Source organism: Lichenostomus cassidix, chromosome 14 (assembly GCF_008360975.1).
Source record: "Lichenostomus cassidix isolate B80296 chromosome 14, HeHo_3.0, whole genome shotgun sequence".
NCBI classification, from domain to species: Eukaryota; Metazoa; Chordata; class Aves; order Passeriformes; family Meliphagidae; genus Lichenostomus; species Lichenostomus cassidix.
Genome location: NC_139495.1, coordinates 11,249,364 through 11,262,282, shown reverse-complemented (window position 1 = coordinate 11,262,282; position 12,919 = coordinate 11,249,364). Strand labels below are relative to the sequence as shown.

Sequence of the window (12,919 nt, the reverse complement as noted above, 5' to 3'; positions counted from 1 at the left end):
AGCAAGCATGTCAGACAATGATATTGAAGAGATTTCTGAAGAGTTTTAATTAATCTTTCCCCCTTTTTTTCTCTAATTGACATTACATTGGGCTCATTTGTTCTGTGGAGCCCAAGCACTTGGCTCCTGGTTACAGGACTTTAATGGATAAAGGTTTCCCTGAAGAGAACTAATAAAAGTCGAGGCTCTCAGCTTTTATGAAAATGACTGCAGGTTACCTTAAAGAGAAGATGGTTTCCTCCACTATGTGAAGCAAAACTTCATAGATCAATGTTGACATAAGATGGTGCTTAAATGGGTAATTTTTTTTCAGGCGTTTATCTTCTCTGGCTGAGACCCATTATTTTATTGCCCCGGTTGGAAACCACCACTCTGCATGACACAAGCATGGTTTTAATTAGTCTGAAAAGTTTTAATTGGGAAACAAAGGGAGATATCTTATAGATTATTATTGCAACCTTTAATTGTCTGACTCGAGAGGCCATTAATTATCTTGATGGGGAGATGACACACCTCTCTGAACTATGACACTCATATTTACAGCACTTTTTACAGAATACAGTACCTGTTGACTTTCTTCCAGCCTTTCATTAAGGAACTGCTGTGATAGGAATTAACTAGAGTAATTCCATTACAAAACCTGCTGTCCAGTGGAATTTTTCTGGAAGATTAGATTTCTGAAAGGGAAAAAGGCCATTTAAGCTAAGCATTTCCTCAAGGCTCAAAGTAAATAACCGATGAAGAAGGTCAGAATGAATTTAGAACTCTTAAAGGTCTGCTGTACACTTGCATGCAGTGTGCGAAAAATAAACAGTGCAGCTTTCCAGTACAGTGATTTTTATTGTTTTAAATGTTTCACATTTCAGTTTAGGGGAGAGATGAGAAGCGCAGAGGACAGAATCTGATCAAAATGATTTTACTTGGAGGAAGAGCAGCATTTTAAGCAGACATTTCAAGGTTGAAGTGATACTGGTAGCAGTTGCTTGGCATTAACAACAAAGAAAATACTTGTTAAGCCCATTGGGGCAGAACAGCAGAGAGAAACCTGGTGACCTGGGGTTCAGCTCAAGCCACAGTGCATTCACTATGTGTAGGGAAGGTGCAGAGCACGGGGCTGGGTGTATATTGTGTCTGGTTTTTATTAACTCTGTACTGCTACCCCCTGTCAGTCTGCAGTGGGTGGCATTCACTGCCTGCTTTCAGCTCCTCTTTTACAACAGAGAAGCTTTCAGGACTTGGTCATTTTTAGTAGTTCTGTAATTGAGTCTGTATTGAGTAAGCTAGTTGGGAGACTTTTAACCTGACTTTATATTGCCTTACTGGAAATTCAGAAGATTACTTTAAACTGTGTTAATATAGTTGTATTGGGTTTGGGTTTTTTTCCTGGAGGTCAGCAGTATCTACTCTGTTTCTGTGAAAGGAAATTAAAATATTCCCTGGGCTACCACAGGCTAACTAGAAACTGAGTTTATTTTAAAAGTACAGCCAGGTGACCTCCCTTTTTGACCAGGAGCAGGTGGACAAGCGGAGGCTGGAGCTTTGATCCCATACAAACCTCCTTCCCCACCAAGCTTCAGCTAATACAGATCAGTGGGAGACAGTATTGCACTCCTGCTACTGGGGCTGGAGTAATGAGGAAAAGGGTTGTGCCTGAGTCATGGTACCTCACAGGTTTTTCACAGGGAGCAGCTCTGAGATGGAGCTAATGACACAATTGAAGTTATTGTGCCTTTCCTGCACACACCAAGAGAGGTAAAGCTAATTGAAGCAAACCAAACAGATGCTCTGCACTGACCAAGAGGACATGGCCAGACAAAAAATCCCAGGAATGGATTTCCCTTTGTGTGTGCTCTCTCTGACCGACCTACGAGTGGGGAAACAAAGTTTTAACAAGTACTTTCACTTGGGGAAATCTTTCCACAGCTACAGAAGTCGTTAGGCTTCATCTGCAGTAGCTACAGTCATTGGAAGCAAAGTGGCCATCAGCGATGCTGGAATGTCTCTACAGCAGAGCTTTTGCAAATTAAGAGTCTGATGCTGCATACTGATTGAATGCTGCAAACTACTTCCCCCTTCACTGTCCTTTATTTCTTCTTCTCTCAAGTTGCTGTCAGGAGTAATCCCTCTTCTAATATACTGAGATGGGGAAAATCTCTCTTCAGGGTTTTTCTGGTTGGTTGTTTGTTTTTCAATTAATCTCAGGGAGGGCTGTGTTCAGCTGGTGACATTGGTTTGCTCCTGGCATGTGCAGAGCTGCAGCCGTGGCACGTGCTTGGTGCAGAACGTGCTGGGGGCAAGATGTGCACCACAGCAAGAATTTTCCCTCAGTAGTGGTCATTTAGGCTTGACAGCAGCTCCAAAAACATGCAGGTAGCTGTGCTATTGGATACTAATGTTAAAAGTCTGTTCACCTGGTGGTGAAAAAAATACTGTTCGCAGAACAGTTTGAAGCGGTTTTAAAATTAATTATTGTCTGTGTGCATCTAAAAAGGATGGCACAGCTCAGGAACCACAGTGAGATCTGAACAGAATGCCTCTTAGAGCACTGGCGTGTACAGGGCTACACATATATTTATTAGTGGTGAGTTAAAACTAGTGTACAAATTTAATTTAACAAGTTGGATATGCAGCATAAATCATCATCATCATCATTATATTTATTTATTTACTTTTATCTGTTCAGATGTAGTTTACATGCCTACCTGGATGAGCAAAGCCAGCCTGAATGCCTTAAACTTCTGGGGAATTTTCTCTCTTGGAGGACAGTGGCAGCTTCACATCTTCATGTGAATATGTGACCAGAAATATGCTGGTTTAATTCATTGCACTGGAAATACAGCAATTATTTCAGATTTAGCTAAATACTAAAGTATTGTAAAAAATTCTTTGGAGCCCAAATAAGTGGAAGAAAATGTAACTTGGTTTATAATTATCCTAATGCTAAATTTTAATACATTCCTCAGAAATTCTATTTAATGTGTCTCGTCTAACTGTTAGTTTTATTAACTGCCTCTTAAATGTTTAATTTGGGGGGAGTGCAAATAAGAGCAGAGCACACAGCGAAGACATCAGCGGGAATAGACTCGCTGGTTTTGTATTCAAGTCAGTGCTGTAGGCAGAAAAGTGCAGCAGGATGGACGGCAGGAACACTGTAATTACTTATTAAACTGCAAACTTTAATCACATGCTGAACCTCTTTTAATGTTAACAAGCACTAAGCGTATGCATTGATGCAAACTCAGCTCCAAAGCTGGATGTCTCCAAGATGACAGAAACAGTGCATGACAAGGTGGCAGCAGTGGCTGAGGGTCAGCTGTGTGGGGCTGAGCCCAGACCCTCTGCTGCCCCTGGGCACTCGTGAGGCTGCTGGAGAAATGAATCTTCATCTCCACTCTTCTGGGCAAAGAGGAACCCACAGTCATGCAGGGATCTCTCAGGCCTTGGGGGCACTGGGACAAAAATTCAAAAGGTTTGAATGTTCTGCCTTTTGAACCCTCTTTCACTTCTGGTTTTTGTTGGGCTTGTTTTGTGTTTGGAGGTGGTTTCTTAATATATTAAGACCTTATGCATGAATTGAGACTTTTTTCCTTGTACTTTAGTATATCAGGAATTGAGAATATCACCTAGAGCTCTTTCCAATATTTGTGGTTTTTTTCTTTTGTAAGTCATTTTGATGGTTATTACAGATGCACCATAAAAATAGAAATGAGCATTTTTAGTCACTGGTGAGCAAGAGGCAAGATGAAGCACATTCCTGCTTAGGTGTAGTAGGAGGTAGTTTAGGGTTAGAACCACATTGTTTAAAAACATCTTCACCTCTCATTCCTCCTTGCTCTTGCCAATAGTTGGCTCTTTCCTAAAGCCCAATAAACCAATGGAAATATTCTCTCAGGGGTATTTGGCACCAAATAAATTTGTGGACCTGGACTCTCAAACACCAATACTAGATGAGGAAAATCTGTCTGCTTTTTATTTTCTTCATGGTTCAGAATTTAGATGCCTTTTTTGAAGTGTTTGGAGCCAAGAAGGCCCATGAGCAGCTGTGCTCTAAGAGCACGAGGGTCTTGCTGTCTTTGATAGTGTTCCTTGCTCACCTGAAACAAAGAGATTTGCTAATCTGGGAAAATGGGAGTGACTCAGGAAAATCTGCTCTGAGAAGGTGAAAGGCTCATGGCTGTGCAGAGCTTTAAAGTAAAATCTCAATTGTATTTAAGATACTCACAGCATGGGCACTTGCATTTTGGTTTTCTCTAACTTTTCTTTCTGCCTCCTCTTTTCACATTAGCAATAACTGCTGATTATTTGAATATCCTCTCTGTGTTTTTCAGGGAAGACAAAAGTCACCATTAGGAACTGAAAGTCTCCTGAGACTAAAATCCCAAAGAGCCATTGAGTACAGCAGAATTAAATTACGTGAAAGATGATCTTAGGCACTGGAAATTACTGTGCAGAGCTTCATAAAGAACCACGAATGGTAAAAAGAGTAACACCCAAACCTAGTTCAATGTAAAGTGAAGCCTTCACTGTTTTGAACCATTTGATTCCTACCTCTGAAACTCCACCACTGATTTCTCCTGCTGGCTGAAAGTGGACTCAAGATTCCAAGCATTTTTACTGCCAGGAAGGTCCTAAGACAGCCAGAATGGTGGAGTTTATTTTATTTGTACCAAAACTAGGTTTTAAACTGGAGCATTAAAGGGGGACTCTTACAGAGAGATTGAAGGGAAACAGTCTCTTTAATTGATAAAATAAAGTCCAAAGGCAAGGCAAAAATCTGGGACACTCAGGCAGCTCAATGCATTCTGTTAAATTTCTATGCACCTATTCATAGAATTAAACCTTTTGGCTGAGATTATCAAGTGACTCCTTTGTGCTGCAAAAAGGGGTGAAGCTCCCTCATTTCCTGAGCTGCCTCTGGCACGTTTGGGTTTTCTCCATAGGTTTGGCACTAGGTTTTCTCATTCCTAAAAGATGGGCAATGCAGTTATCCCAACACATTGGGATGCTGACAAGCTGCATCAAATCTCATGGTAGCCTATAATGACTCTCATTTTCAAACAAGAAAGAGAAATGGTTGTTATTGGAAAATGTTGTTAGATTTTTGTATTAAATCCTGCATAGTAACAGTATAATTATAATGTGTCATCTCTGGCTCAGTAATTTGACAATTCAGTTCTTTTTTGGGGGGCAGATGGCCTACAACATACCATATTTTTATAATTAGTTTATTCTCTGCAAACTCAGTATGTAATTACTCCCTCATTCATTACTAGTTTCTTTGAAATCTTCCTTTTCAAGAACTAATAAATCCTCCAACACAAGTGAAGCTTAAATTTCTCTTTGTACTGTTCTCTATCCTCTCTAAGGAGCTTTAATACTTACCACCCTGGTTATTTCACACTCCATATTATTTTAAATACATCTTCATCCTCACCCTCTGTGTAACACTTGGCCGCCTTACTTTTTTTACCCCCTTTTTTAAACAATAGCGAATTTTAAAATGAAGTTTTCTTGGCAGAAGGGTTAGCTACATAAATAAGCAGAGTCTAAAATGCAAAGAGCTATAGGTAGATATATCTATATCTCCATTCCAGTGTGTGATGTGAGAGCACTGTACCTCTCAGTGCCAGTGCAGCAGTCATCTGTAGAAATAAAGCCACATGATTTCTTTTTTAGCATTTCAATCCCTGCTGCAGTACTTAGTTTGTTTTAAATTGTTTTAGGTAGTGACATAATCTTCTGACAATAAAGTTTCTTTCCAAATCCAGAGCCTCCTATGTAGTTGCAGGTGCTTCAAACTATCTCAACCACTCCTCTGAGCCCAGCTGAAAGCTCTGCTATGAGCTCTGCTCCCCAAGAACAGCCCCTTGGTTGTGGTGCTTATCTGGGAACTGCCTGTGGCCTGATGCTGCTGCTCCAAAGTGCTTCCCACGCTGAAAGCATGGCTCAGGTTTTTCATTTGCCCTCTAAATAAATCAAGGCTTTAGCAATACAAAAGCACAAATGAGCAAACTTCTGGGGAAATTTGGCTTTTTCTATCCCTCTTCCTTTTAGGTACAGTTATGTTCTGTCTAATTTCAGACTAGCACTGTTGTGTTAGATTTAAACCATATCATGGAGGCTGAGATTTTCAAAGCAGCTTAAAGGATTTAGAGACATTTTCCATTCAAATTAAGGATCTTTCTTTCAAAATCCTTTTCATCACTATGTCTTGGTGTTTTTTGTAGTTGTTCTTTCACCAGTGCTTCGCTTCAGTCACATAGAAATTCTTTGTGCTGCTACTTAATGTTTCCCAAAAGGGCACAGAGGGAAAAGAGTGGGAGAATGGGGATGCTGTGCATTGTATTTGCTGTCTGCAGCATCTCTCTGGCTGAGCAGTGCTGCTCCAGAGTGCATTAAAATCCCCCATGCCCCATGTGACACTGACTTCAGGTGTTCTCCTGCATCCAAAGATGTGGGAAAGTGAAAAATCTTCCCAGTGTTTAAGGTGAAATCTTCCTCTCTGTCGCTGTTGAGCCGCTAGCAGAGAAGAAGAACAGGATTCTCAGCGTGGCATAGAAAAGAGAGCTTTATTATTTTGAATCCAACCTATATAGACTTTTCAGAGGTCACCCAGATTGGTCAATTCGAAACCTCCCCCTAGGCCTGATTGGCCAGGCCTGAACTGTCCAAATCTCGAGACACTGTTTTCATAACATCCAAACTTTATCTTTGTTTATAAAACACAGGAGAAAGTTCTCATGGGAAAGACCTTTGCTAGCCACACCTCTCCACTGCCTAATTTAGTTACTGTTATTATTAGCTGTTCTGCCTATTTCTTCATCCTTTTCCTGCCTGAAATGGATTTTATTCCTGCCCCACTGTGCCACAGGGGCTCCTTGCAGTGTGTGGTATGTGCCAAGGCAGCTGAGCCCTGCAGGGCAGGGAAGGTGTGATCCCACCTGGCTAACAGCTCCCACCTGGCAGCTCCAGCTCCCCAGGAGGCTGCAGGCAGAGCCCATGGCAGGGCAGCACTCAGAACAACCCAAACGTGCCAGAGAGATGGGCTATGAGCCTCTGCCAGCCTGGGGAGCCAAAGGGTGTCACTTCTTCTGAGCCTGTCACAGCAGTGGTGCTTCCTCCTCTCTCTTGTGGTCCCAGGCAAGAGATGAGGCATTGTTTTTGCACAGGATCCTTGCTTTCTGCTCTGCCTGCACAGTACAAACTCCTGGAAACAAATACATTATGAGGAGCTGTCCTCTGCACCAGAACCGATGGCTGGATGGGGAATTCACTGCAAATGTTTGATTTGTAAGAAATGACTCGTGGTCTGCTCTATGCCATTGGAAATTCAGATTTTCTGAGGTCAGAGTAGTCTTGCTACATGACATCAAAACCTCTGTTTGGCTCAGAGGTTATCTTTATGACACTGGCACATATTAAGAGCTAAAAGAGACTCTACAGAAACCATTTTCAAAAAACCTGCACACAAAAGAAAATATTTTGCATTTGCTAGAAATTTTGCTATAGAGTTTCAGACCTGACACAACCTAAATTAGTTTAGATTTTTTTTTTCTTTCTTTCTGATTTTGGCTGGTCATGTAACCATTAGCATTTCAAATCTATATAAATTTTAATGGTAATTATGTAAGCATCCAACTTCTTTTAAGATGTGTTATATATATTAAAATCAATCACTTTAAAAATTAATACATTCTGCTGCAGTGGATATCTGAAACTAGCTGAAAACTTAGTCTGGAGGATTTTGTCTTCCTTTAGGCTCAGAGGATGTCTTTATTTCCTCAGGGCACATATCAGAAGTGTCACACCTACTGAAGGTACAGCCCACCCTGGCAAAGGGACAGGAAAACACCACCAAAAAATAAGAATGTGAGTGTAATTATTGTGTGTGTGGATCCTGTACACAAATGCTCACACTAGCTGGAAAGGTTCTGTCAAAACTGTTCATGCCAAATGGAAAAATGGCCAACAGCAGCTAATACAGCTACCAGGGAATTACAAAAGTTAAAAAAAAAAAAAAAAGAAAACCATTTCAAAAATGAGTAGTGATGGGCTACATAGCCCATCAGCAGCAGGAATGAATAGCTCTTCCAGAGCACCACATTTCAAAACATCCCCCAGTGTGTTTCACTTTTTGATATATGAAGAATTCCCACTGTAATCTGGAACCTGGTGGTTTGTCTGGGCAGGTGCTGTTCTGCTGAAGGGACAGCACAAGGTTTTTATAGACACAACATTTTAGATCCTGTTGAGTCACAAATATCTCTTCAGGAGCTACTGTTTTACTCTCTGCTTCTTGTAAAGCAGCTGGGATGAAATGCACAGGGTGAAATGATGAGGCAGCTCATCTGAGTCAGGCAAAACTATTTAAAATTGGCCTAAATTAAATAAGAGCCCTGATGATGAAGTTATTCCCACTTGACAGGAGCCCAGCCCAGCCTGTGGCTTTCCAGGCACTGCTCTGAGTTTCTCAGAACCATCTGTGCTGCACCTTCCCATCCAGCCCAGGCAGTGTCCTCCCTGCAGGAGTTCTTCTCCACAGGTAAAACTTCACCACCCTGCTGCAATTTAAACCAAAGCACCCTCCAGTGTGGTGGCTCTGTGCATCCTGATCAGTGAATACCTACTGCACTGAGGGCATGGTGGCTGTAATTGGATCCAGGACCTTTAAGAAGCTATATTTTTTTCTGAACCCATTATAAACCCCGCATTAAAGCACCATTTTTTTGCTTTGATGTTTCAGTTTCACACCATTTCCTCCCAAATTGTAAACATGCAGCTCCATGAGCAGCGCAGCTGATGAAGCCTGCTTTTCAATAGATTTATATCTCATTGGTTGGATTCCCTGGTGTCCAGGGCCATGCAGGCTCCTTCCCAAGCTTTTATTGCACTCTCTCATTCCTGCCCACCTTCCCTGCCTTCCCCTTGTGTGTGAACTCTTCGTGGCTAATAAATGGTGTGTCAGGCTATAGTTTTCCCCTCAGTAAGATCTTTTTCCTCAGTGAAGTTTCCTGTGCTGGAGATTGAGAGGACTTGATTTGATAGCCCTGTCCCTCTCGAGTGTGGATCAGATCACTCTGTGGGCTCAGAAGGTGTCAGGAACAGCTGAGCATGCACAGACATAACTTCAAAAAGTCACGATAAAAATACAACTTCATTCCTCTCTCTTCTATTTGTTTTTTCCCTTAATTCCAAATTTGTTCCCTAGCCAAGGCTTTGCCTCCCTGGTGGAGGTTTGGTGCTGCAGTAGCACTGGCAGTGCACAGAACAAGGCACTGTGGCAGTTATAGGGGAAAATGTACCAGCCTTGGCCCTCCTTGAGAGCTGAATTCAATTATTTATTGATAAAATCCCCTTGACAGGTAATTTGCTTCAGTATTCGGCTTCTGCAGTGCAGTGTAACGTGGTGTTGGATATTGGAAGGAGAAAGAGATATAATGGAATACACTTTCTTTCTCTTTCTAAACTGCACAGGCTTCTTTTAATTTACTTTTTTTTCTTTCACTATGTTGAAGCTCTCTAAAAATCTGCCAAGTTCATTGTCAGTAGCTGTTTTAAAAGCCTTACAAAACACAGATCCTTAAGTTCCTTTCAAATTAATTGTAATATTGGGAAGTTAGTTTTTTCAGTCTTTTCTAGTATTTTCAGGAACAAAAAGCTGAAAATCAAACAGGAATTTGTATGCTCACATGTTGTCTGTGCTTTTAATGGTTACCACCAACTGTGATCACCAGGGAGACAGTGGATTCAGTGAAATTTCTTTCAGTAAACATCTAACAAAATACCATATATTATTAAATAGAATATGGGGGTTATCTGCTCAAAGCTCAACAGATTAAAATTTGCCTGTCATCGGGTCCTTTGCTATAAAGGACAAAATTATTTGAGGTGTAACAACCTTTACTAGCAGGAAATTATGGATAACATCTACAGAGAAAGCTTCATCTTACTGATACCCATTAGCACCCAGCCCAAGCTTACAGAAGCCAACATAAACCTTGCATTAATTTTTGTGGGGTTTGTGCCCACAGTCCATTTGTGGGCTTTTTATAGGTGGTCATATTTGTTATTATAGATGTTCTGTTCCACCAAAATGGTCAATCCTTTTCTGAAATCCGTTAAGGTAAATTATACCTACCTGTTCTTTGCACACTGCTTAAAAAACACAGTTGCAGAATGCTTCTGTATCATCTTTGATCTCTGAAATTGAACTGACAGCCTCTTGGCAATAGTCACACTCATGAGATTCCTGATCCTTCCAGCCTTTTACCTGGATGGGAGAATCTGCACTTTGCTTTCTTGTCCATCTCTGTAAGGATTTAGCTGAATAACTTTCAGACCAAAGCTTGGAGAAAATTCTGTTGGAATTTAGCATAGCTGTGTGAACGGGGTTTTAACTTGTCTGTGTCAGTTTGTTGAACTCGTTCAGACGTCCCCAGCTGTTAGAAAATGCAAACTGCTTTGTGATCTTCTCAATAAACCTTGACATCGTATTTAGCTTCTGCGGATGATGAGACAAGCCAAAACATGAGGGAGTTGGTACAGCTGAAAATGCTACACAACCTGCAGTCTTTGCTCAAAAGGCAAAATACCCATCTGCATCTATCCTTTCCTGAAGTGCTGTATTTACCTTGGTGTGACCATTCCAAAGGGAAGCTCTGCTGTCACCTCTGCTTCCTGCAGAAATGAAGTGTATGAGTTTTACAACATCACGTACTCTACCCATATTGATTAACAAATTCCCTAAGAAGCAGAATAATATTCTTGCAATAACAGCTCATTGACAAAGAATTGGACTTCTGGGACTCCTTGCAGTGTGTAACCTGAAATCCATGACCAGGCATTGGATCCAAGATGGATTCAGCGTTTTCTGGCGTCAGTATTGTAACCTAGAGAAGTTTTACTGCCATTCTTTTGACATCAGACAATTGCACTGGCTTACAGGACCTGAAGGGTTGTCTAATGCCTTGTGCTAACAAGGCAGTGGGGAAAACATACAGGAAGGTGTGGTTAATCCATTTCTGAAGAAATATGGATGAGAGGATAGTATATGCTGCATGTACCATCCTCCCACATCCATACAACCTGGTTTGAGCAAACCAAAAAGCATTCCAGAACCTCATTCCTTCAAATACATTTTGAGAGGGGAATTTGAAAATTAGTGTGGTCTAAAAGAGGAGTAAAGCCAGGGCAGACTGGCTGAAATAAAAATAGCTACTCTGATGAGCCATTGTCTCTATTAGCCTTCTTCTGAGACTGGTTTTAAAAAGGGGAAAAATGTTGTGTAGCACCTGCATGTGCTTCTGCCTTGCTGATCATGTGCTCAGGCAAAAAGTCACGTCACCTCCATTGCTAACTTTTGTGACAGGGATTTTTCTGTCCCCAAGTCGGTCTGTAGTTTGTCCCACTGGCTCCCTCCCAGCCAGAGCCAGGCAGGCACTGCCATGGAGCACAGCAGGCAGACATTGAGTGATGCCTCTCCTTGCTTCTGGAGATCCACACCTCACCCATCATCCACACTTGCCTGTTCCTCCGTGCTCTTGTCTGCCAGTCCAACCCAGAAATACAACCACCCTGCTCCTCCAGCACTGAACAGCGTTTGGCAACTCTGGCCAATTATTTGCACTGCCCCAAAGGAAACTGGGAGAAATCATCTTTGGAAGCAGACAGATTTTGCTTGCTGTCACCAGAAAGGTTACTTTCTTTGGTCTCGGAAGGCTTTGGTGGATCAATTCCTGTGCATGGGAAAATAGATTAGAAACACGCCGTCAGGTACGCTGAGCACAAGATAGACAGATGGAGACAGTGGTATCTATCTGCTGAAGGGAATTGTCAGAGGGGCACAACTCATCGCACTGGTTCTTAGAGGGCTTAATTTGCTGCTGGTAAATAATCTATTTTTTATTACCTCACATCCCCAGATTGTCAACATTCTCAGCTTTTTGCCACAGCTAATTAGACAGGCAAAAGCCTTATAGCCTAAAGAACAAGTCTGAGCTAAGCACCTGCCAAAATATCTGACTTTTTTTAAGAACTGGAATGTCAAAGAGTGAAGGGGCTGCAGATCACATTTAAACGCTTTGAGCATCAATAAGATGATTAGACCCATGAGGCAAACGTTCAGAATTTCTCTCAGACTCACCACTGAGAGAAGGCAAGATAAAACTCTGATAGATAAAAACTACTGTGCAACGGTACCAAAGCTAATTATTCTGCTGAACTCTTGGAGAAATCTTGCAGGGATGTGTTGACAGCATGCTCTGTGTGGCCACTTCTGTTCAGGAAAGCAATATTTAATTGCATATGTGAATGAAGTGTCTCTGTGCAAAGTATAGCTTTTGGAAAAGAAATTGTCTGAACCAAAACAAAGAATGACCTCACTGTTAGCCAGACAAGGCTGATTTGGCAGGGAGAGGGGGATTTTTGTTATTTTTTTCATGGTGGTTTTTGTTTGGTTGTGCCATCCTTCATTTTAAAATCCTGTTTTCAAACAGTTAAAATCGGAGATTTTAGGAAAAAGCTCTGCACCAAGGACAAAAGGTACCAAATGATGCCCCTGCATCAGGCATGCCATGACTAAGGTGTGCAAGCAAATAGCAGCGAAGGTATCCCTGCAATCCCTGCATATCCTCAGTGCACAGACTGGTGGTTTCAGTGTCTCTGTGTGTCTGTATCCCACATTCCTGAGGAGCCTGCCATGATCAGGAGCAGATATGGGGTACCCATGAGGCTGATGTGCTGTCCAGTATTCCTATATTTGACAGAAGAGGTGATGTTGGAAATACTGGAGAGTGAAAATGGCTCCCAGGCTCTCCATCCTGAGCAGTAACTCAGCTCAGAGGGACTGTCACTATTTAAGGAGTGGTGCAATCAAGCTATTGACTACCTTTGGCTTTCCATGGTTATGAGCCCTAGCACC

General features: G+C 41.7%; 1 protein-coding gene across 1 annotated transcript in view; it reads left to right on the top strand.

The window, feature by feature from the left end:
- Positions 1-12,919, top strand: part of LOC146430868 (uncharacterized) — a 537,765-nt gene that overhangs the window by 524,559 nt on the left and 287 nt on the right. The window lies entirely within an intron of this gene.